This window comes from Pan paniscus, chromosome 17 (assembly GCF_029289425.2).
Source record: "Pan paniscus chromosome 17, NHGRI_mPanPan1-v2.0_pri, whole genome shotgun sequence".
NCBI classification, from domain to species: Eukaryota; Metazoa; Chordata; class Mammalia; order Primates; family Hominidae; genus Pan; species Pan paniscus.
Window position 1 is genome coordinate 40,001,464 of NC_073266.2, and position 26,274 is coordinate 40,027,737.

The 26,274-nt window shown below is 36.6% G+C and overlaps 1 pseudogene; it reads left to right on the top strand.

The window, feature by feature from the left end:
* The first annotated feature begins 11,989 nt into the window (after positions 1–11,989).
* On the top strand, positions 11,990–12,716 carry LOC100983633 (small ribosomal subunit protein eS4, X isoform-like; annotated as a pseudogene).
* Positions 12,717–26,274: the final 13,558 nt, after the last annotated feature.

Here is a 26,274-nt window from a genome sequence, read left to right on the forward strand (position 1 = left end):
CACAGCAGATACTCAGCTTAAGCCTATTATATCATATGAAATGTTAGCTTACTGTTAACATCCTAACCCTCATCTTTTTTTTTGCATATAAGAGACAATATCTGATTTTATATGAAATCTCCCAATTATAAAATGTCTATAACAAATCATTTTCCCAATACTGTACAGGCCAAAACAAAAAAATTTAAAACAGTGGTTCTTATTCAGTTCATTTGCAAACACAGGTTTTGAATAAATATTCCTAACCGTGAGGAAGAATCAGTTTAATCCAAGTCTCTGAAGAGTTTTGCTTTTTTAGAAGTACATGTTGGCTGGGTGCGGTGGCTCACGCCTGTAATCCCAGCACTTTGGGAGGCCAAGGCAGGTGGATCACGAGGTCAGGAGATCGAGACCATCCTGGCTAACACGGTGAAACCCCGTCTCTACTAAAAATACAAAAAATTAGCCAGGCGTGGTGGTGGGCGCCTGTAGTCCCTGTTACTCAGGAGGCTGAGGCCGGAGAATGGCGTAAACCCGGGAGGCGGAACTTGCAGTGAGCCGAGATCGCGCCACTGCACTCCAGCCTGGGCGACAGAGCAAGACTCTGTCTCAAAAGAAAAAAAAAGAAGTACATGTTATATGTTATAACATCTTTTAAAATTTTTATTTCACTCATTGAATAAATAGACTTTCTAATATTAAAAATGCATTTCAAGGATATGATGAACAATACTAGAGTTTAATTTTGTTCATTAAAATTTTATTTGAGCTTTTTATTTATAATCAAATGTAATTCTTAAACTTTCAAATTTTTAATATTTGTTCTTGAGATACGTAAGTTTCATAAGATGAATTGAGGATCAGTAATATTCTGAAGTAGAATAGCATAGAAATTATCTGTTTCTTGAAAGTTTGAAGAAAGTTTACCTGGAAAATTATTTGGCATAAGGTCTTTTGAATTATTTTGATTTTTTTCCAAGGTTATTGGTCTATTTATTATTGTGTCAATTTTGGCCCCTTTTACTTTCCTTGAACAATGTATCTTTCCAATTTAACATCAAAGAATTTTCCATAATATTCTCATAATTTTATGACCTCCTCCGTATCTGCTATTACATATTTTTTCTTAATTCTAATGCCTTTTTTATGATGGTTAAATCAATTTGTCAGGTTCCTTTGTTTGTTTTTTCATAGTGCTATTTTCTTCACAGAACCATCTTCTACGTTTATCCTATGAGGTTTTTAAAATTTGTTTTTAAACTTAGTAATTCCTGATTTTGGCATCATTACTACATATTTCTTTCCCAAAGTGTATTTTGTTATTATATATCTAGCTTCTTGACTTCAATGATTAGTTCATTTATTTTCATTAATAATGACAACCCTTAAGGCTATGAGTTTTTTTCTCCAGTAGAGCATTGGCTTAATCCTGAAGATATGATATATAATATTGTTACTTTTTTTCTTTCTTTCTTTTTCTTTTTCTTTTTTTTTTGTTTGAGATGGAGTCTTGCTCTGTCACCCAGGCTGGAGGGCAGCGGCGTGATCTCAGCTCATTGCAACCTCTGACTCCCGGGTTTAAGCAATTCTCTGCGTCAGCCTCCCAAGTAGCTGGGGTTAAAGGCATCTGCCACCATGCCCAGCTAATTTTTGTATTTTTAGTAGAGACGGGGTTTCAACATCTTGGCCAGGCTGGTCTTGAACTCCTGACCTTGTGATCCACCCTCCTCAGCCTCCCAAAGTGCTGGGATTACAGGCATGAGCCACTGCACCTGGACTTGTTATTCTTTTTCTTAATAACAGACTTTTTCTTAAGTCTGTTATTGTGGACTTGACGTTTTCATTGACATATATGTTTAGAAATTTTGAAAAATATTTACAAGGATTAGAAGAATTACTATTTAAACTTTGTTAATTTTTCAATTCATTATATTACAGTCATAGAATATGACCAGTTCAATTTTACATTTTAGAATTTGTTGAGATTCTCTTTGTGATTGAGTATATAATAATTTTACTAAGTGTTTCATGGTAACTTGAAAAAGTACTTTAACTGAACAATATAAAGTTGAATATAAATCTAATCCAACCTCATACTATGATTCAAACTTCTTGTCCTTATGTTTTTCTATATGAGATTATAAAGACAGGAATCCACCATGACAATCGTGTTTCTGTTTCCCTTCTGCCAAGAACTTTTGTATATGTATAGATAAAACTCACCTGAAAGATAATGATTACTATATTTCTTTGTGGAATTTTTATTTATTAATAATTCTTCTTTCATTTAATCCTCTTTGGTTTTTCCTAAAATTAATATTGCCATCCTGTTGTTTTTCTAGAAAATATTGATGTTTTAAGTAAAAATACTAAAAACATCTCTAAAATATTCTGATTTATGAAAAACTCATAAGCAGTATACAGCTGTAACTTTTCTGATTATTTATACTTCATTTAATTTTATATATATATATATACATATATATTTTTTACATGAACCTGATTCAACTCTAGGTTGGATGGAGACTATTTTTAAGCAATTCCTTTAAGAAGGGCAGAGGGCTGGTACAGTTCTTGAATTATTAAATATCAATGTTTTTCTACAGTCATCATATGAGAATAAGAACATAGTAATATGCAATTTTTAGGTCATATCATTTCCATCTTAAACCTCAGTAGACACTTTTCCACTGTCTTTGGGCTGTTGGTTATACAATTAAAATCCGAGGGCTAGTGCTATTCTTAGACCTCAGTGGTAGATCCTTGCCCCAAACTCCGCCCCTCAGAGGGTCCCCACACTTTGCAGCGCCTTCCTTTAAATTTTGCAAGTCTTCATCTGGTGTCAGGGGCCAGCAGGGGCCCCCTAAATCCTGGCTGCAACCCATGTGGACCCTGATCCTTTTTCTTCCTTTTGAGACTCCAGATTATTTTGAATAACTCAAGCAGTTTATGTAGAAAGAGGCCCCATGAACAATATTTGTTCAGATTTCCGAAGGGTAGCTCTGCTGAGGCCAAGCTGATTTTTCTGTAACTTATTTCACAGATATAACAAATAGATACCATTTTATATATACGTTAAAGTGCACAGACCTTAAGCTTGACCAATTTTTTTTTATACTTTAAGTTCTGGGATACATGTGCAGAACGTGCATGTTTGTTAAAAAGGTGTATACTAAGTGCCATAGTGGTTTGCTGCACCCATCAACCTGTCATCTACATCAGGTATTTCTCCTAATGCTATCCCTCCCCTAGCCCCTCACCCCCTGACAGGCCCCAGTGTGTGATGTTCCCCTCCCTCTGTGCGTGTGTTCTCATCGTTCAACTCCCACTTATGAGTGAGAACATGCGGTGTTTGGTTTTCTGTTCCTGTGTTAGTTTGCTGAGAATGATGGTTTCCAGCTTCATCCATGTCCCTGCAAAGGACATGAACTCATTCTTTTTTATGCCTGCATAATATTCCATGGTGTATATGTGCCACATTTTCTTTATCCAGTCTATCATTGATGGGCACTTGGGTTGGTTCCAAGTCTTTGCTATTGTTAATAGTGCTGCAATAAACATACATGTGGATGTGAAGCTTGACCAATTTTTATAAAATGTTTATACCTATGTGACCACCATCCAGATTAGGATACAGATACATAATATTACCAGCATTCTGGAAGTCTCCTTTGTGCCCTCACCCAGTCACACTCCCAACATGCAAGCATTATTCTGACTTCTCTCACCATAGATTACATTTTTTTCCTGTTTTTGAACTTTATATATATGAAATCATACATTGTGTACTCCTTTGTGGCTGGCCATTTCACACAGCGTTATATCTGTGAGTTTATCCATATGATAGCATGTAGTAGTAGTTCATTTTCTTTTCATTGTTTGTAGTCTACCATAGTTATAAATCTTCCACAATGTTTCCATTCCACCACTGATGGACATGTGGGTTGATTCTAGCTTAGGGTTAGTGTTAATACCGTGGCACTGAACATTCTTGGACGTGTATTGCTGTAGCATGTATTCCACTAGGAGTAGAATTGCTGGGTCATTGGGTACACATTAGTAGATGCTGTCAAACAGCTTTCAAAAGAGGCTGTACCAGTGCACATTCCCACTACTAATGCATGAGAGTTTCTATTGCTTGACATCCTCAGCAAGCTTTTATAGTACCAGTGATTTGTTTTCAGTTAGCCCTTCAGGTAGATATATAGTGGTTTCTCACTGCGGTTCTAATTTGCATTTCACTGATGATTAATATTTCCCTGATGACAATACTGACCACTTTTTACATACTTGATTAGTCTAAATATCTTCTCTTGGAAAATGACAATTGGAAAATCTTACTCTTTTGTTATTGGATTGTTGGGTTATCTACTTTTTTCAAATTAATGTATAAAAATTCTCTGTATATTCTAAAACCAAGGTTTTGTTGCAGAAGTCTATAAATCTACTTGCTTTTCTGCACCTTTAATGATATTTTCTGATTAAAACAATCTAAATTTTAATAAAGTCTATTTAATCGATCTTTTTCTTTCTGGTTGGTACTTTTTAAGAAGCTTTGCCTACTCCCAGGTCCTAAATATATCTTCTTGCTTTACCCTTTTTATTTTGGTCTGTAATCCCCGTGGAATCGATTTTCTGTGAATGAAGTGAAGAGGGAGTCCAGTTTCATTTATTTATAGATGTACACACATTTGCTCTAGCAGCATTTGTTGGAAAGACCAATCTTTTCCCCAATGGCATTACTGCAACACATTTTTCCTTTTCTATTCTTTTTAATTTTTAACTTTTTTCACTGATATATAATAATTATACATATTTATAGGGTACATTTTATATTTTGATATATGCATACAGCGTGTAATGATTATATCAGGGTAATTAGGATAACCTGCAACACAACACATTTTTTTTTTTTGTAAATTTGATGACTGCAGTACCACGTTTAGACACAGGCAAGAGAACCCCTGCCCCAGGCCACATGCCTCAGGGAACCCCCACACCACCCTCCATTTGAAGTGCTTTCCTTCCATTTTCCTTAGGCTCCTGTGGCTGACAGTGTTGTCTGGGTGCCCTGAGCCAGGATGGGGACCTGTATGTGCTTTGTTCCCGTTCTCCCTTTTGAGGTATTCTTCGACCCTCTACCGCTATATAAGAATCCAATCACATGCCCTGAGGAGCACCTGGTCCACTGCTGACCTTAAATTGGTCTTAAGCTGCACCTGTGTGGGCCTGTGTCGGCTCACTCATCCATGATCGGACGGTGGTGCTGCTCCTGTGCAGCAGTGGAGGCAGTGGCAGGCATGTTTTACTCTGCTCCAGGCAGTGGTACCAGGGTGGTCATCTCACCCCTTCCCTTCCCTGCCACATGTCAGGTAGTCGCCATGGGGTGGTCTCAACTACCTCCTCCAAGGGCTTCCAGGACTACTGCTCCTCACTGGAAATGGGCACTTCCGATTGATTCATGCTCTTTTTTTTTTTTTTTTTTTTTTGCCTCTGATCAATGTGGTGATGTCATGTTCTCCCAGGTTGGTCTTAAGCCATCCCAGATAATAGACAGACATTCTTTACATGAATGAAGATTTTATTTTTGCTCTACCCATGGAACCCTCCTCCCTGCTGACAGGGTATGGAAGGCAAGGCTGTAATCAACATTGAAAGTGATTCCTAGACTAATCATTTTCAATGTTGATTACTACAGCTTATGGAGTTCAAGAGAAGACATGATTGGAAGATATTTTGTTCTGTATTTAAGCTATAAAATTCTGAATGGTAAATTTAACATGTTTAGACAACAAAATTTCCTCCATATTCTGCATAAGACTTGAATTTGTGGTAATCTTCAATGAAACATAGAAATAACCTTTGAGAGAGACGTTGGAAGTCCATAGTCATGAGCAGCATGATGGATGACTCAGCATCATGAATGATTCAGCATCATGAATGATGATGCAACCAACATTGAATAAACGGTAGTGGAGAACTGAAGAGGCAAGATCTATTGTGTCTCAATGAAGTTTCTGAAGACCCTGGTATTATGAATATTAAGAGTCACTATCAGCCAGACGCGGTGGCTCATGCCTGTAATCCCAGGGATTACAGGGAGGCCGAGGCGGGCGGATCACAAGGTCAAGAGATCGAGACCATCCTGGCTAACACGGTGAAACCCCATCTCTACTAAAAATACAAAAAATTAGCCAGGCGTGGTTGCGGGCGCCTGTAGCCCCAGCTACTCAGGAGGCTGAGGCAGGAGAATGGCGTGAACCCGGGAGGCGGAGCTTGCAGTGAGCCGAGATTGCACCACTGCACTCCAGCCTGGGCAACAGAGAGACTCTGTCCAAAAAAAAAAAAGAGTCACTATCTTTTCTTTGTGGTAGAAAATCTGAAATCAGCCAAGAATAGCACAGTTGAAAATAGTGATCGCAAAGAGATGACAATAATGATCACAAATGGATGGTTTCTGACCCTGAACAGGAAGAGACAGTGTCTGGACCTATGAAGAATCTTCACAGGCACTGATTGGATAATAAACAAACAGGGAAGTAGACCCACTCAACCCATTATTCTAACTCTTCATCAAAAATTCTTAAGTCTCATTTGGGCCCATACATTTTGTAATACATTTTAATCAAATTATTTATATAGTCAGGAGCCCTACAGAACATATTTTCCCAGGGTCCTACATACCCTACCAGTGGCCCTAGCTGACTAAATATGTGTGGATCTGTTTCTGGACTCTAGTCTATTCCACTGGCCCATATGTCTCTCCTCTCACCAACATTACATTGGCTTAATTATTATAGCTTTATAATAAGTCTTGACATCTACTTATGTAAAATCTTCAACTTCATTTCTTCTCTAACACAGTCTTGAATATTCTTGGATGTTTGCACTTCTGTATAAATTTTACACCAATTGTCCTCTCTCCTTCCACATACACAAACATGCACACACAAACATGCTGGGAAATTGATTGGGATTTTATTGAATCTAAAAATCAATTTGGGGGGAATTGCTATTTTTACCATATTGAATCTTCCAACCCATCAACATCATATATCTTTCCATTTATTCCAGTCTTCATTAAATGCCCTCAGCAACGTTTTATAGTTTTTGGTTTTCAGGAAAAAAATTAAATTAATTCCCAACTATAATAATGTCTAACACTTGGGTGTATTTTATTTTAAATTTCTTTTAAATTTTATTGTTAAATGTATAATATATGATTGATAAATACATACATATATACAAGATTTTGGGTTTTTTTAGTCTTCCATATATAATGTAAATATATGTACATATAAGTGTTATAAATAGTATCTTCTTATAAAATTAAGGTTACATTTTATGTAATGTTTCATTATGTACTTCTACTTCACATTAATCAACATTTTCTCACATAGCTAAATGTTTCTTAAAATGCTTTTTAAAAAATTTCTGCATAGTATTTCATCATATTAATGTACTATAAATTATTTTAGCCAATGTTCTATTTTGGGTTACTTAGATTAATCCAATTTGAAAATGTAAATATTTCAACAAAAAAACATCCATATATATAAATCTTTGTACACATCTCTAATTAGTTCTTTTGGATAAATTTCTAGAAGTGAAATGACTAGATCCAACGATATAAATTTTTCAAGATTTGGATATACATTGCCAAGTTGCCCTTCAGGTAGGTGCTGGGTTACATTCCCACCAGCAGACTAAAAGCTGATTGTTCATTCTCTTCCTCATTAATATTGGATATTAAATTATTCTGCCAATTTGGTGGAGAAAATGTTTTAATTTATATTTCTTTGATTACAAGTAAAGTTGAAATATGTATTTTTATATGTTTCTTGGGGTTTTTATATTTTTTCTTTTATAAATTACTTGCTTACGTCTTTTGCCAATTTTTCTATTTAGGTGTACGTCTTTCTGGTTAGCACTTTGTTTATGTTAACGATATGATATCCATTAGTCATATAAGTTTTAAACATTTATTTTCAGTTTATTTGTTTTTTAATTTCGCCACTGTTTATTTAATGTATAAATTTAAACTGTCATAAAGTCAAATATTTTTCAGTGTTCAGTTCTTTTTCATTTGTGCTTAGGAAAGCCTATCTTACTCCAATACCAAATTTAAAAATCAGCTGTGTGTTTTCTGCTTCTTTTAAGATTTCTTAGCTGGGCATGATGGCTCATGCCTGTAATCCCAGCACTCTGGGAGGCTGAGATAGGCGGATCACTTGAGGTCAGGAGTTCGAGACCAGCCTGGCCAACATGGCAAAGCTCTGTCTCTACTGAAAATACAAAAATTAGCCAGGCGTGATAGTATGCACCCGTAGTCCCAGCTACTTGGGAGGCTGAGGCAGGAGAATCACTCGAACCCGGAAGGCGGAAGTTGCAGTGAGCCGAGATCCCACCACTGCACTCCAGCCTGGGCGACAGAACAAGACTCCATCTCAAAAAAAAAAAAAAAAAAATTCTTTTTTTTCTCATTTAATATTGTAATCCAGCTGGATATGTGTGATGGGATGGAAGTAGGGTATAATTTTGTTTTGTTTTTATTTTTCTCCAGACATGTCACCAGTTGTCCCAGATCCTGCTACAAACACAGTAAGAAACATACAGGGCAGGATTAAGATACATGAATAAAAAGAAATGAAATGAAAAAGAAAAGTTTAAGACAATTGAAGGAAAATGATTTATATGGAAACAAGCGAAGGTGAGCCAATAAAGACTACAAAGGAGAGAACTAAAATAGTGAAACAAATTATTTTAAATTCGAATTTTCAAAAAATCACTTCAAGCTAAAAGAAGACTTTGTAGCTTGAAAAGGCATGCCATGTTCTAGGAAAAACAGACCCAGAACAGTCAACATCAAGTAAATTTCCTGGAGGAAATCACCTATGAGGGAAAGATAGGCTGGCCTCACAGTTCTGCACAGTAACATTCAGTGACAGCAGAAGTCAACAGCTCTATTTTCAGATTCTCAACGAAAGAAAGGCTGACCAAGAACTTTATACCCAGACAAATTGTCATTCATGTATAAAGACAACGGAAAAACAATTTTGAACATGCAAGAGCTCAAGCATCCTTTTTCTTTTTAACCTTTCGCAAACTTATTTATTTGAAAATACAAATATAAAATTATACTTCCCACATCTGTGATGTGAGACACCGCCATCTACATAGTAATTTTGTACAACAGGGCTTTAAGAAAGCCACACACACAGACCTGAAAGATGCTTGAGATAGATAGATAGATAGATAGATAGATAGATAGATAGATAGATAGATACACACATACATACATACATACGTATGTATGTATGTATATAGATAAATAGATGATAGATAGACATGTATGTATACATAGTAAAAAAAACTCACTACCAAAGTTCTCATCAGTTTCATACTAAAGTATAAAAGTAACGGTGAGGTCAGCCACAGTGCTAGGGAAAGTTTTATTTAGATACATTTATGTCCAGAGGAAACGCTTAGACTTGCATCCTATTACCTATGGAATTTGGAGTTTACAATACACCATGAACGGCAGATTGGCTAGCCCATGCTACTTAAAAAGACATTCACAGATTCCACACGGGATGGTACATTACGTACAGAATACAGCAGTAGAGAACCTTCGAGGGAGGCTCTGGAATTTTTGTTTTTCAGCCTCCAGCCCCCTGCCCCATCAGGCCCCTGCCTCCCAGAACTGAAATCCTGTCTGAGATAATACATTCTGATTATTTGATAGCTATGTGTTTGGTTTAAGGTTGCCCCCCACCCCCAAGAGGGGTGGATTTTATTTATATGTTTTTGTGTTTTAGTTTACTTACTTTTTTGGTGAAAAAAAAAGAAAGAAAAAGAAAACAAACATACTACAGTATTAAAATATTGCTTAACTTCCAGCATCTCCTTGTGTAGTGTCTGTGCCCAGGACGGGGCTGAGCTGACATCTGCCAGTTTTCTGCTTTGGGGTGAGGGTGGGGAAACCCGCCAGCATCTCTCTTCAGTGTGCTCTCAGTCCCTCTGCTCTACCCACTGCCTGCCTTCCTTGGAAGATAGCTTAGCTGCTGAAGTACATTTAAGAAAAAAATATATATATCTCCTCCCCCACCAACCCCCCACTCGCCCTCTGTCCCTGCGTGCCACTTGCAATCGATAAAGAGAAGTATGAGTCGGTGTTTCTTTTGTAAACAATTTCATATGCAATATAATACAGAAAGCATGACTGACCTTCAATTAAAAATGCAGTAAGCTATATTGCTTTATTCTTGCATATGCTGCAGTGAGCAAATGACAGAATGAAGCAATGTGGAAGTGGTGGCGGCTAAGTCCCTAGCCCTCATTTGCACTAAAGATCAAAATAGGTTTTGTTTTTCTATTTGGAACCAAAAATAAATTGTTTCCCCCAAAATCCTCAAAGAAAAAAGAGCAACAAGCAAAACCTGCCCCCAAGAAATCAAAAACAAAACCAAACCCAAACCAAAAACTGAACACCTTTCAGGTCATTAGAATCAACAATTACACAATGATTTTTAGACTAGTCTAGCAAGATGTGTGTAACATTCACTGGCTGTGATTGACCAAGCATCCTTTTTAAACTCCTGAACTTTGACCAACCAAGAGACAGACAGACACACACACACACACACACACACACACACACACTCACTCACGCAGAGCCAAAAGATTCGCAGTGAAACTTAACCCTATTTGTTTGTACAATCAAGATCAAAACAAATCTAGGAAGTATGGCAACAGAGAAGAGTGTAAATGTTAAAAATCCTAACAACTATACAAAATAGAAATTATGTAAATTTAAAATAATTTGGAGAGGAAAGAGAAGAGAATGTAAAAATATAAGTCTGCTCACTCTCTCATCATTTGCAGTTGGGAGGTTAAAATAACTAAATTAAAGCTAATGAAATAAAAAGGCATAAAATATTTAAAGGTAAGTACTAAGGAAGATAAAACAGTAAACTAGGAGTTGGCAGGGGAAGATCATTTTTCATAGTAGAGAATTACAAGTAAAGTTGAAATATGTATTTTCAGATACTCTGAAGAAACAGAAGTCTAAGGGTATTATGCAACATTTTGAGTGCAGATATATGCACTAGAACAAAATACAAACATTCCAATTTATCAGAAAAAAATCTACAAGAGTCAAGAAAATCATAGATGATAGACTAAGAAAAAGGCTAAAAATTAGAAAGCATTACATAAAATAATATGCCATTATATCTGTCATACTAGTAAATATAAATGGGTAAAACTAATATATGATTTTTTATGATGCACAAAGCAAAAATCAAAACAGATACCAAAAAGGCAAATGCATCAAACATAGACAAAAGATATTCTAAGCAATGTTAACAAAGAGAAAGTGGGATGTGGCAGAGACAGTTTGTCCTTTCCAAATATTTATTGACTTCCCTGTCTTTTCCAGCCTTCCCTGTGGAATAAGCAGACTTATGACTAATTCTAGCCAATAGACTATGCAGAGAATTGACTGGCATTTCCTCACTGAGACAGGTAAGAACCAGTGTGCCTCTCCACTTGACTCTTTCCCTGTCATGTTCTCCCAGTGGCATAGCCACCAGGTGGAACAAGGCAACCGAGATCACACTGGGTTTGGCATGAGCAGGAAATACTTTGTTCATTCACTGAAAATCGGGCTTTAATTTTTATTTCAATAGTAATAGCTGGGTTGTTTGTAATCTTAATATCAATGTTGAGTTCAGGTGAAGAAAAATAATAACAGCAGGGCACTTTTTTAAATGATAAAAGAGGGGACTGTTCACAATGAATATATCACATTTATGAATGCCTATGCACCAAATAACTTAGAATCAACATTCATAAAGTAAAAGTGTCAGAAAACAGGAGAAAGAGGACCACTTTCTTTGAAATGATATATTGGCCACAATTTCTCTGTGCACTGGAAGATGGTGATCCTCTTTCCCTGCCCAGTGCAGCCACAGCTCTTGGTGCCAAGAAGCATCTGAAGTGGGTAGGAGCCCCAAAGCATTGGATGCCGAATACATTGACCGGTGTGTTTGCTTGCCACCCATACACCAGTCTCCACAGGCTGAGAGTCTCCCCGTCATCATTTTCCTAAGGAACAGACTTAGGTATGCACTGACAGGAGATGAAGCAAAGAAGATCCGCATGCAGCAGTTCATTAAGATCGATGACAAGGTCTTGACTGATATAACCTATGCCACTGGTTCCTTAGATGTCAGCATTAACAAGACCAGAGAGAATTTCCATCTGATCTGTGACACCAGGGGTCACCTATTACACCCGAGGAGGCCAAGTTATTCAAAGTGAGAAGAAACTTTGTAAGCACAAAAGAAATCCCTGATCTGGCAGCTCATGATGCTGGCACCATCTGCTGCCCTGGTCCTCATCAAGGTGAATGACATCGTTCAGATTGACTTGGAGACTGGCAAGATTACTGATTTCATCAGGTTCAACACTGGTAACCTGTGTATGGTGACTGGAGGGGCTAACCTGGGAAGGATTGGTGCAATCACCAACAGAGAAAAACATCCTGGATTTTTCGATGTGGTTCATGTAAAAGATGCCAACAGCAACAGCTTTGCTACCTGACTCTCCAACATTTTTGTTATTGGCACAAGCAACAAATCATGGATTTGTCTTGCCTGAGGACAAGGTATCTGCCTCACCATTGCTGAAGAGAAAGAGAGAAGAGACTCGTGGCGGAAGAGAGCAGTGGGTGAAATGGTCTCTAGGTAAACATGTTAGAAAGGTCTTTATACTTAATTAAAAATCATACATCATGAAACAAATTAATGAATGACATTTTGATTTTTTTCTCTCAGTCCATGAGAAAGCAGGTGAATAGAACATTTGTAAAAAAGTAGAAAACCTAAATTACAAAATTAATAAATTAAATTGTAACACATTAAACTCCATACCTTGAAAACAGGAAAATACATTTTTTTCTCAAGCCTTCATGGAACCCTCACAAAAACTAACCATATATTAAATCACAAAGGAAATTATGGTAAATTTTTAAAAATAGGAATTATACCGATAACAATTGTTATTGCAAAGCAATAAAACTAGAAAATAATATGAAAACAAAAATTATATTACCTAGAAATCCTTTAACTATCTCATAAACAACTTTTGGGTCAAAAAGAAAATCAAATCTGAATTTACCAGAAATATGGAAAATGACAATAACAAAAACACTACATGTCTGAATCACTGGGTTACATCTAAGATAGTGCTTATAGGAAAAAACCTGAAATAGTTATATTAGCAAACATTAAGCATTCCATTCAAGAAGTTAGAAAGCAACAATAACCAAGAAAAAGAAATGGAAAAGCGTGTTTTCATTTATAAGTGGGAGCTGAACAATATGAACACATAAACACAGGGAGGGAAACAACACACACTGGGGTCTGTGTGGGGAGGGGGTTAGGGGAGAGAGAGCATCAAGAAGAACAGCTAATGCATGCTGGGCTTAATACCTAAGTGATGGGTTGATAGGTGCAGCAAACCACCATGGCACATGTTTATCTATGTAACAAACTTGCACATCCTGCACATATACCCTAGAACTTAAAAAAGAAAAAAAAGAATTCTAAGTTAAAGAATTAGAAAACATAGAAAAAAATAAAGCTTATAATTAAATGTAACTGCTAATTCTTTGCAACATAAATACAATGAATAACCTGTTAGCTAATCTATTCAAGATACGTGGAAGAAAGGACAAATAACAATTTAAATATCATAAAAGTGAAACAAACCACAAATACCAAGTAAACTAAAAGAATCCAAAGAAACCACATTGCCCATGACTAAAAAACACATTTGAAAAACAAAAGGAAATGAAATGTTTTCATAAAGAAATGTAGTTTACAAAAACTGACACCAGAAGAGATGAAAGATCTAAGCAGACCAATTACCATAAAGGAAATATAGCAAGTTGCAAAAGAACTTTACCTTCATCCAATTCCCTAATCCCCCAATATCTCACCCAAGAAAGCACCAGGTCTAGACAGTTTCAGAGGAAAATTTTTCCAAGACTTTCAGAAATAGATTACTTCAATGCTATTTAAATGGTTTCAGAACTTAGAAGGAGCACTTCCAAATTATTTTCATAAATCTAGCATAAAATCAGTATCAAAAACTAACAAAAATAACACACAACCAAAAACTACAGATAAATCTCAGATATGAGTATAAATGGAAATATTCTAAATAAAACATTAGTGAATAAAATCTAGCCACTTAACAGAGAAACACAACATAAACTAAGTAGACGTATTCCAGGAATGTAAAGATGTTTCAACATCAGCAAGTTTATCAGTTTAATTAGCAGCATTCATAGATCAAAAGAGGAAAATTGTATAACCATCTTCATAGGTACTGACAAGGTATTTAAGATTACTGTAAAAACAGCTGGAACTTTTATACAACTGGTGGTAGTAAAAATCTGCACAGCCACTTTGGGAAACGGACAGTATCTACAAAACTGAACATATACATACCCTATTATCTCTTAGGGTTATGCCACAATAAATACATACATATGTTCAGTAAAAGACTTGTACCAGAATGATCATAACAACTGAAAGCTGAAAACAACCAAACATCCATCAACAGTGGAAGGGAGAAAGAAGTTATGGTATATTTCTACAATACCCTACAAACACTATTAAAGTGAGCAAACTTTGGCTACATACAGCATGGATCCATCTCTTTGACATGATGTTGAGCAAAAGAATATATACTGCATAATTCCATCTATACAGAATGCAAAACAAGACAAAACTAATATATAGTTTTAGGAGTCAGGATAATGCTTACTTTTGGGGAGGCTATTACCTGGGAGGGGCTGTGTGGGGCTGTGTAGGAGCTTCTGGGATACTGATGATGCTCTCTTTTCTCACCTGGTTGTTGGTTACACAGGTTCTCCACCTTATGAATCACAATACCAATGACTTGTGCACTTTTCTACATGCATTTCTACACTTTAAGATAAAGTTTACTTTAAAAAAAACAAAAAACAAAGGTACTTTTGAACCCCTCGTGCTCCAGATAAGACCACCCTTTCCTTCTTCTCCTTGTTCCTGCTCACCATAGACAGGAATCAAAAGAAGGCCCAAGGCTTTGCCTGTTTGTGGCCATGCTTCCCACTCCATCCCCACCCTCCCTACAACTCTCAGAGCCTCACCGCCAGTATAGGCTGAAAGACCATCAGAAACAATTTCATTACACCTTTATGTGTTCACATCCATCGCCACAAGAAGCCCAGGACCCACAAGCTATCTCTCATCCCCTGTACTCTAACTTTCTTTCTGACCCTGTGTCTCATCCCTCTCCAACTGCTGAAACCTTTACACTGTTCCCTCTATGGCTCTTGGACAGTCTCCAGCAAAATCCTCAAACCCTCAGCTTCTTCTCTGAAAGTCCCCTTCAGTTTTTGCTCTAAAAGGACCTGAGGACCCTGCAGCCCTCTCCTGGTGGGACACTTTCTCCCCACATCCTTCTACCATGAGGCATACGGTGAGCTAGGGGTTCTCCTAGCTCTGTGTTGTCATTTCTTTTTTTTTCTTTTCTTTTTTTTTTTTTTGAGATGGAGTTTTGCTCTGTCGCCCAGGCTGGAGTGCAGTGGCGCGATCTCGGCTCACTGCAACCTCCGCCTCCCGGGTTCAAGCAATTCTCCTGCCTCAACCTCCTGAGTAGCTGGGATTACTGGTGCCCGCCACCATGACCAGCTAATTTTTGTATTTTTAGTAGAGACGGGGTTTCACCATGTTGGTCAGGCTGGTCTCGAACCCCTGACCTCGTGATCCACCCGCCTCAGCCTCCCAAAGTGCTGGGATTACAGGCGTGAGCCACCGCGCCTGGCCTGTGTTGTCATTTCTTCTTCTGTCTTCTGTCTTCCCTGAAACTCCCAGCCTAGAATGTCTTGTTTTCAGGCTTTAACACCCTTCTCATTGTTGCATTTGCCTACCACTCCTGGTCACAAATATCCTGATGTTTTTCCTTTTCCCTTGCTGTCACTTCTTTAATATGCCCATCATAATTATTGATGTTTCAAGAGCCACAAAGATGATCCTTTCAACATCTTGGCCATTCTGTTCCTCCACCTCCCCTCATCCAGTGATCTTCTCCCTCTGTCCTCAGACACTCACCCTCATGGTAACACCCTAGACTTTCTAAACACCTTAACAGCACCTCCTCCAGCACCACAGTTTTAAGGATGGCCACTCTCTGACCACTACTTCTAGTCTTTCTGGCTTCACTCTCTCTATTATTTTTACTTTACCACTTTTTTATCTCCTTCACTGAGACCTACAAAACAGGGAGAAAGATGCATGTATTGAACAAAATACCGGTGGGTTTGAATAATGAACAGAATACCTGTAGCTCCATGTCTATAACCAGGACAGACTTAAATATATTCAGGCATTAATAAATCTAGGAAGGAAGGACAATTTCAAATGGTGGCTTTTTTCCTAGATTCAAGAATATGTTGTTTTTTAACTGACTGTATATTTAGTGAGAAATTTAGTAGTATGATATCATAGTGGTTCAAATTTTGAATCTCTTTTTGAGAGAAAAGGGGGCGGGAAAGAACCAGAAAACATGGCATTAAGTAACTCAAAGAGGAGAAGTGGTTTCTCTTATTCTTTCCAAGGATCCTGTGGTAAAAGTAAGAAGGAAGTGAAGTATATGCCAAGAGGAGAGCCCAAGGTAGTAAGGGTAGATGGGTAGTTATAACTACCTGTTGTTTCTTTCCCTTTTGGATGGCAGGGGCATGATTTACATGTTCATGAATTTCTAATCTAGAAGGCATTCATGCAAAACAAAGACCATAAGCTTATGTTACAACATAGTCTCTGCAAGGAAGGGACATGTCTGGTCAAGCTGTCAGAAATCACCAGAAGTCTCTCAGCATGTGCCCCTTTGCTGTTCTGGAAGCTGTGTCAGTTCTTTGAAGCAAACCATATTTTTTTGGGCAACACACCAAACAGTGATGTAAACCTCAAAGCCTGATAAGTTGCATCTCAGTTCTAGCTTTTTCTCAGAAAACTTTGCTTTGTCTGCTACAACTTTTAGAAGATACAGAGGGAGAGAATTCATTGACTGGGGCAATAGTCAACAACATTAGGATGTTAGAGAAAGTCCAAGTTGAGGAGAACTGGATGTCTGAAACTCTTTGATTATAATACTTTTCCTTAATATTTTTTATGACTCTGCATCCTCAATATCTAGGATTAGATCCTGCAGGACTGAAGTGCAAACAGTTCTTGACAAAACAGATTTTATGGAAAAATCTGTTGATGTTTTCAACTATGTCTGTACATTTAGATGTAGGTGTTTTTTAAGAGCCTACTCTGCTTTTGGCACTGTTAAGGAGGTTATAAAAAGGAATAACGCAAGACCCCAATCACAAAGAACATATAATCTAGCAAAAGATATATGATCAAGCAGCATGACAAGATGGTATAAAATAAGAAAGCATGAATGGTCTAAACAGAAGTAGATTACCACAGTATGTACACTTGTGCATCATTTGAAGCAAAAAGTAAAGAGAACAGTCACCATTATCTGATTCCATTCAACAGTCTATCTTGTACCAGTGGAAGCTGGGGAGACAGGATTAGTTCTTGTTGCTTGCCTTTGATGTTGGGACCAAGATATATTATAGCAGATATATTTCTATAGCTCTTCCAGAAAAATTCTTTTAATAATGGAAGATAGATATCTCGGAATACTGTAAATTAAGCAGATAAGCCCTACATTGTGAAGAATACGAACATTAAAACTAACAAATCAGTAATTGTTTCTTTTCATATTATTAAATTTGCATAAAGCGCAAAAATAAAACAAACTAAAACTTTGAAGATTAAAGACAGAATGATGGCCAGAGCACCTCCTTCCTCCGTCCTAAAAGTGTAATAATTCAGATCACATTTAGCACTTTCACTTAGCAGATAAACTAGAAGGCAAAGCAAACACTCCTGGACTGTGCCTGTGAAGAAGTGAGCAAAAATGTGAAGTCTTGCTTGCATTATCTTGTAAATTTGGCAATGAATTTTCCATGAGGAAAAAACTGTAATTTCAATTCCTAAAAGACGTGAATCAAGTTGGACAGTTTTGGAACCTGGATTTATATACTGATTTGGTTTATACAGTCTTAGCAACTATCCCCTATGCTGGGGTATCAAAGCTGTAGGAATTATCAGTTTCTCAGTTGCAATTCAACTTCAGTGTTGGGGGGTTAGGCAAGTGGGTAAATATAACAAGTTGTCTCCTCAGAAAATATTTATTCTGAAGTACTATTTGAAATGTTGCCAGAAAAGAATGTTTTAAATTTTAGAGTTTTACATTTTTGAGTTTTAAGTTTTGGAGTCCATGTTCTTTTGGTTAGTTATTTTTAAAGTAATCCGATGCAATAAAATAAATAGATGAAATAATCTTATAGAAAATATTCAATTATACTATTAATAAAGAAGGGTAATTATAAATGAAATAATATTTTGTTGCTGAACAAATTAGCAAAGATTGTTTTTGATGAGGATAACCCATGCCGTGAAAGTGTATGGTTTAATTGATACTTCCATACATTCCTGGAGTAAGGGTTCATTGGATCATTGTTTTCTAATGAAATGTAATAATATATATCACGAGCCATTAAAGTTTCTAAGACATTTCACTCACTATTGCTAATTCTGGGAATCCATCTTATCTAAAACATAAAAAGCTTCTAGAAATTTTATGACCAAAGATCCATTAACAATAAAAATCCTTCCCTTTAATCCAAATGAACCAATTTACGTCATGTACTTATCACTGGGCCAGAGGAAATGCCCAGTGCATAGGTAGACAAGGTAAGCCTGAAATTCTAAGTCAGCCATTGGAAAGAAAATGGGAACACCAAAACTGGCTTAGACTAATCCCTAATGACCTCCAGAGCTAGAGTCAATTTCTGAAACTACATCCCTGCTACACAATGGGAGAGGAACTGGATGCATAAGAGGAACTGATCTCTATAGCCACCCCACCTGGTTCTCTAATTTTCCTCACCTCAATGTGGGGAATAACCTGCATCTGTCAGGTTACATGATATGATTTGGATGTTTGGCTCCACCAAATATCATGTGCAAATTTAATCTCCAGTGTTGAGAGGTAGGGCCTAGTGGGAGGTGTTTGGTTCATGGGGGTAGATTGCTCAGAAATAGACTACTGCCCTCCCTTCAAGGTGAGTGAGTTCTGACTCTATTAGTTCTGGAGAGAGCTGGTTGTTAAAAAGAGTCTGGCACCTCCCCCGCTCTCTCTTGCTTCTCTCTCACCACGTGATCCCCTTCACCTTCCGCCATGAATGGACAGACTGAGGCCCTCACCAGATGCAGATGTCAATACCATACTTTTTGCATAGCCTGCAAAACTATGAGCTAAATAAACCTATGTTCTTTATAAATTGTCTAGCCTTAGGCATCCCTTATAGCAACACAAAACAGACTAAGACATTACTTAAGACAAAAAAGTGGAATCATCCCTCAGTCCCCTTTTCCATAGTCCTCATATCCAGTGCAAAACTAAGCCCTATTATTAGGCAGAATCATGTGAAATTGTCAATATGTGACCTCTTTAACCTACAAAAATGACAGTATCATAAAATTCAACCTGCAAAATATTTCTCAAACCCATTCATTTCTCTTCCACCAGCACCCTAGTTGAAGCCACTCCATTCTTCCCCTAGACAACTGCAGTGGCCTCCTGATCACCAGCCTCCTTTCCACTCTTACCTCCATTCTAGCCAGAGCAATGTTTCCTGAACATAAATCGAGTATGATGCTGCATTTTAAAGCCCATCGTGGTTCCCTATTGCTCTTAGAATACATTGCAAACTTCTTTGCCTGGCTACGAAATCCCCACCTCATCAGATTCTTACCTTCAACTCCAGTCTCCTCCCACTTTGTGCTCCAGGCCTCAGGGACCTCCTGTTGCTCTTCCTCTTCCCTCCTGCCCTGCTGACTGCCCAGAACACTCCTCTCCTCACCTGTCAACTGGCCAATGCTTCACATCCTGCATCTTTACACTTCAGTTACCTTCCCTGAACCAGCCTCTCCAGACTCCCCAGTCTATTTTATTTTCCCTAGTGAATCCCTCATAGTACCCTACTTGTTTCCTTTTTGGAAGCAATTTGTAAATACATATTTATTTTGTTGTTGTTGTTTATTTTTTAATCTCTCTCTTCCTACTAGTCTGGATACTTAAGGGCAGAAATTGTGTCTTTTCTTGTTTTCATCAATACTGGGTACACAGCAAACCTTCAATAAATCTTTGTGGAATAGATTATTGTATAAATGAACAAATAAATGAATTAATGTGCCAGGTTAAAATGTTGATGGAAAAAAATAGGCTATAAAACTGTGTGGACATTATGATTACAACTATTTTGTAAGACCAAGCACTAAAGAAAGAGAGGCTTAGAAGGAAATAAAACAAAATGTTTCATTTGGGTGATGGGATTATGAGTAATCTGATTTTTTTCTCTTTGCTTTTCTGTATTTTCAAATTTTCTTTAATAAGTATAACTTCAAATATATATTTTAAATTTTTGAGAAAAATATTTACTTCCCCTATAATCTCCTCCTTTCAAAATTAAAATTAAAATTTGATCTCACAATATTTATTATAAAATGTTTTCCTCTATATTTTCCAGCATATGTAGTCAATTTCTCTTTCTGGCATACAGGAGTTGAGGAGTGCATAAGGAGATTCTAAATGGAATTCTTGGATGGGAGAAGACAGTCACTAATTCCTGGTTCCAGAATGTGGAGAAAATTAACTAGATTACATAAATATCTACATGCCATTGTTTATTATAGATGTGGATAATTATGCATTTTCCATGTAAGTTGGTATTACCTGACATTTTCAAGCAATTTCATCGCCAGATGGGCTTCTAAAACTTTACCACTGGGTCCTCAATGTAATCATCAGTAAAGATAACTCCCTATTTTCTGAATAAATTACCTGTTTATCCTCATCGAATATTCCTCATTGAAACCTTTTTTCCACTCTGACTTTCCTTCATTTTAAAAAAATATCAGACATGGGCCAGGCATGGTGACTCATGCCTGTAATCCCAGCACTTTGAGAGGCCAACGCAGGCAGATTGCTTGAGCCCAGGAGTTCCAGACCAGCCTGGGCAACATGGCAAGACCCCGTCTCTACAAAAAAAATTAAAAATTAGCCTGGTATGGGCTGGGTGCAGTGGTTCATGCTCAGGCAGGAGAATCGCTTGAGGCCGGGAGGCGGAGGTTGAAGCAACTGGAGATCATGCCACTGCACTCCAGCCTGGGTGACAAAGCAAGACTCAGTCTCAAAAAAAAAAAAAAAAAAAAAAAAAAGAGCCTGGTATGATGCCCCTATAGTCCCAGCTACTTGAGAGGCTGAGGTGGGAGAATCACCTGAGCTGGGGAAGTCAAGGCTGCAAGTCAAAGCCCTGATTGCACCACTGCACTACAGCCTGGATGACAGAGTGACTGACACACAGTCTCAAAAAAAAAATTAATAATAATAAAATAAAATAAATCAAATGTGTTTATACAGATGAAAAGGAAATAAAGTGCAAGATTCTTTCTGTTTCAAATCCACCCACTTCTTGCTGCTTCTTGCCACATCCCCTCTGCCACCACTCCAATCCAGGCTACTGTCATTTCCAACATGGTCCTTCCATTCATTTAAAAGAACATTAGGAGATAGTTTATATAAAATAAAATGCACCCCCCTAGTTGCACATTTCAGTGAGTTTTGACACATTTATACCTCAGTGCAAGCACCATCAAAGAGATGTAGGACATTTCCAAAATCTCCCCCATGCCCTATCCCAGTAAATCCATTGTATGGAAAGACCACAACTTGTTTTATCTATTCCCTTCCTGATGGACACTAGAGTTGTTTCAAGTTTTTGGCTACTGTGAATAAATATTCTACCTGCATTCATGTATGAGTCTATGCAAACATGTGTTTTCATTTTCCTTGGGTAAATACCTAGGAGTGGGATTGCTGAATTATATGCTACATGTATATTTAACTTCATAAGAAACTGACAAACTGTCTCAACAATGTTTTTCAAAAAATCAGAAGTTCTTAATTTTAAATAAGTTTATCACATTTTTCTTTTATGATTAATGCCTTTTATGTCCTTTTTTTGCCTACCCTAGGTTGTGAAATTTTTATTTTCTATATTTTTTCTAGAAGTTCTACAGGTTTGACTTTTCCATAGAAATTTTTAGAATCAGGTTGGCAATTTTTACCAAAAAAAAAATCCTGGTAGACTTTAAATTAGAAATATGCTAAATAGATCACATTCAGAAAATGAACATTGTAAAAATATTGTTTTCCAATTCATGAACATGGTAAATCTCTTAACTTATTTATATCTTCTTTAATTTCTCCCAGAAATGTTGTATGGTTTTCAGTGTAAAGGGTCTGTACTTACTTTGTTAAATTTATCCCTAAGTATTTCATATTTTGGGTGCTATTGTAAATAGTATTTTAAATTTTCAATTTACAATTGTTCATTCTATACAATGCAAATATAAAAGAATTGTCCATATATAAAAATTAATTTCTGTATACCGACCTTGTATTCTGCAACCTTGTTAAACTCATGTATTAATTCCAATAGCTTTTTGTAGATTTCTTAATATTTTCTTCAGACATAATCACATTATTGCAAATAAAAACATACGATTTCCTTTCTTTCCAATATGTATTCCTTTTATTTCTTTTTCTGGACTTTTTTCAGTGACTAAAATTTTGAGTATAATGTTGAGTATAAATGGTGCGAGTGGGCATCCTTGCCTTGTTCACAGTCTTAGTTAGAAATCATTCAGTTTTTTCAGAATGAATCTTGATGTTAACTGTAGGTTTTTTGTAGATAATGTATCAGGTTTTTATTCTGGTTTGCTGAGAAGTTTTAAATCAAATGGGCATAATATAATTTTATGTAAAGAATTCTATTTGCTAAAGTATTGTAAAGATTTTTACATTCATGTCTATGTGTTATATTGGTCTTTAGATTTCTCTTTTTTGTAATAAGCATTGTCTGATTTTGGTAGAAGAGCAAACCTGATCCCAAAGATTGTAAAATGTTTTCTTCTCCTCTCTTTTTTGAATGAGTTTGTGGAAAATTGGTATTATGTCTTTCTTAAATTTGAATAGACTACCACCAGTAAAGTCACCTGGGTTGAAGTTGTATGTTCATATGTCTGTCTGTGTGTGTGTGTGTGTGTGTGTGTGTGCATGTGTTTGAAAGTTTTCACTTATTAACTCAATTTTCTTAATACATACAGGGCTCTTCAGATTTTCTATCTCTTCTTGAGTCAATTTTGATAAACAATGTCTTTCAAAGAATTTTTTCACTTCATCTAGGTTTTAAAATTTATTAACATGTTACTCAAAATATTTTATTATTTTAAAAAATATCTATAAGATCTGTAGTGAAGTACCTCCTTCATCATTGTCAATCTAGCTAGCATGTTAATAATGTTATTGATTTTTCCAAATATCAGATTTTGGTTTTATTCTTTTTCTCAATTGTTTTTCTACTTTCAATTTTATTGCTTCCTATTTTTTTCTACTTACTTCAGGTTTCAATTGCTTCTTGTTTTTCTAGTTTCTTAAGATAAAAGCATATGCTTTGATATGATTTTCTTTTTAATAACTTCCATTTATTTCCTCATTATGTCTTATGTTTTCCTTTACACTCTGGAAAATATATAATAATTATTTTAATATCATTATGTGTTAATTCCATTATCTGCTGCTGTATCTTTTTCTGTTTCTTGTTTCTATTTACTCACTTTTTCTTTGTTATGGGTCACATTGTCCTGCGTCTTTTAGGTCTAGTAATTGTTTATTGATTGCTGGTCATTTTGATTTGTATGTTGTTTACTAGATTATGTATAGTTTTTAGGAGTGTTGGACTTTTTATGGCAGAAAGTTATTTATAGATTGGTTTACTCTTTTGGGGCATATTTTTAAGTTCTTTTAGGGTAGGTGTAAAGTAGCCTGTAGTCTAGAGATAATTTAGCCCCATTTCTGAGACACACTCTTCTGGGGTCTCTGTTAATTGCCAGGAGTATTTAGTGAGGTCTCTTCTCTGGCTGAGGGAATTAGGACAATTCCCAGCTCTGTTTGAGCTATGGGAATTACTTGTATCACAACTCTCCACTAATAGTGCTTTCCTTAAGAATTATTTTTGGTTGGCTTCATAAGTTTTCACCCTGTGCATGTGTGTATTGGTATTCAGCCAAAGACTCAAGGGAACTTTTATGCAGATTTCTGGAACTTTTTCTGCAAATAACTCCTCCTGGGTACCCTGCCCCAAAATTCTAAATGCCTCAATGTCCCAGAACTTTGATGTCCTTCTCCTCAACTAAGAAAGATTGTTGCATTGTATTTGAGTTCCTGTTTCCTACACCTAAAACTGTAAATTACCTCTGGACATAAAGCTTTAATGATGGTAGGGCTTACATCATCTGTTTCCGTTTTTTCGGAGATTACGATCTTTTACTACATGTTGTGTAATAGCTGAAAATAGTTGTTTCTTATAATTTTCCAGTTTTTTCATTATTTGCAGTGGAAGGATAATTCCAGATCCTATTTATTTCCTATGGCTAGAAGCGTAAGTCTCTTCCCTTTCTGTTCATTTTTGACATCTGCCATCCATTCTCCCCGCTGTAGCCAGAGTGATTCTTTCAACACAAATCTGATCATCTCAGTCCCATGCTGCAATGAGGGCTGCAGATCCCACCTGGTCTTATCCCACCTACTTCCCCAGCATCAGTTTGCACCATTTCCCAATTTCTACTTCACGCGGCAGCACACTAAACTACTTTCAACGTTCTTCAAATATGCTGTGCTCTGTCTCATAACTGAACAATTGCAAATATTCTTCTCTCTACTTAGAAAAGATGCCTTGCGCCCCACGTAGCCACTATTTCTGCCTAAAATCTACTTGTTCTTCATAACTAATTTATGTTTCTTCCTCAGAGAGGTCTCCCACAAAACCAAGAGTTGGTTTTACACCTGCCCAACACTCTCATAATGCCTTGTATTTGCTCTGTGTGATAACCCTCATCATTTTATTATACTTATTGTTTAATATCTGTATTCTGTATTGGACTGTTAAATACAAGTGAAAGTTCAGCATCTCTCTCACTAAATCTGCCAAATCCCCAAGTGCCTCACATAGCAGCTTGCAGAATAGCTCTCAATAAATATTTGTGAATAAATTAATAAAAACACAAGGTAATTAACTAAAGAACTGATAGTGGGGGTAGGGGGAGTAGGGAGAGAAAAGGCAAAAAACCAAAACCGCCAACAAAACCTAATATGTTTAAAAAAAAACAAAAACAAAACAGAAGGGATCTTAAGGACAGCAAGTTTCCATTTTGCTGACTCTATGAGTCAAATTTCCCAGATGTCACTTAGCTCCTCACCAGTTTGCCTGTCGACAGAGGCACTAAGGTAAGAATGGTGCATTTGATACCTTTCTCTCTGCAAACCAGGAAGACTCAGAGTAAATGCTTTTCTATAATGGAGTTTTTAGAAGTAATCATGATGAACAAAGTCTCACAATAATTGAATGTAGTCCCCAATGGTTCTATTACTCTGTCTTGGATAATTCCACAGAAGAAGCAGGTCCATTATGCCTTAACCTGTTCTTTGTCACCACTGTTGATTTAGTGTCATGGTAAACAAATGTCCACAGTCCTGTAATGACATTCATCATCCTAATCAAGTCATCAGAACAAAGTTAGATTGTAGCAATCAAAGATCTGGGAAACAATATCGAAAGATTGTATGTTTTATACAAGCGAAACATGCAGAGGTTGTAACATTTTAATTCAAAAGTTGTGGCTCTATTGTCTAAAATGTAGAAGTGGCCGGAATGTTTGTAGTCATTCAGTCTTTATCATTTATCACTTTATCAAAAAATAAAATGAAATCAAACTTTTTCCCCTAAAGGGGTATGCTTTAGTGTCATGTTTAGAAGACCCAACAAAAGGAGGCATTTCCAAACTAAAGCTGATTCCCTTATGAAACTTTTTGGCGGCAAGGAAGTCATTTATTCACTATTCAGTGACATCATAAAATATTAGATAGAACTAAAAGTGTCTGTACAGTATTTGGTCCAATCTCCTGTTTTAGAATCACAAAGTGGTTTTTCAACAGGATCCACTGTTTCCTTGAGTATCATTTCTCCCTCTGATGTTTGACCTCATTTGACCT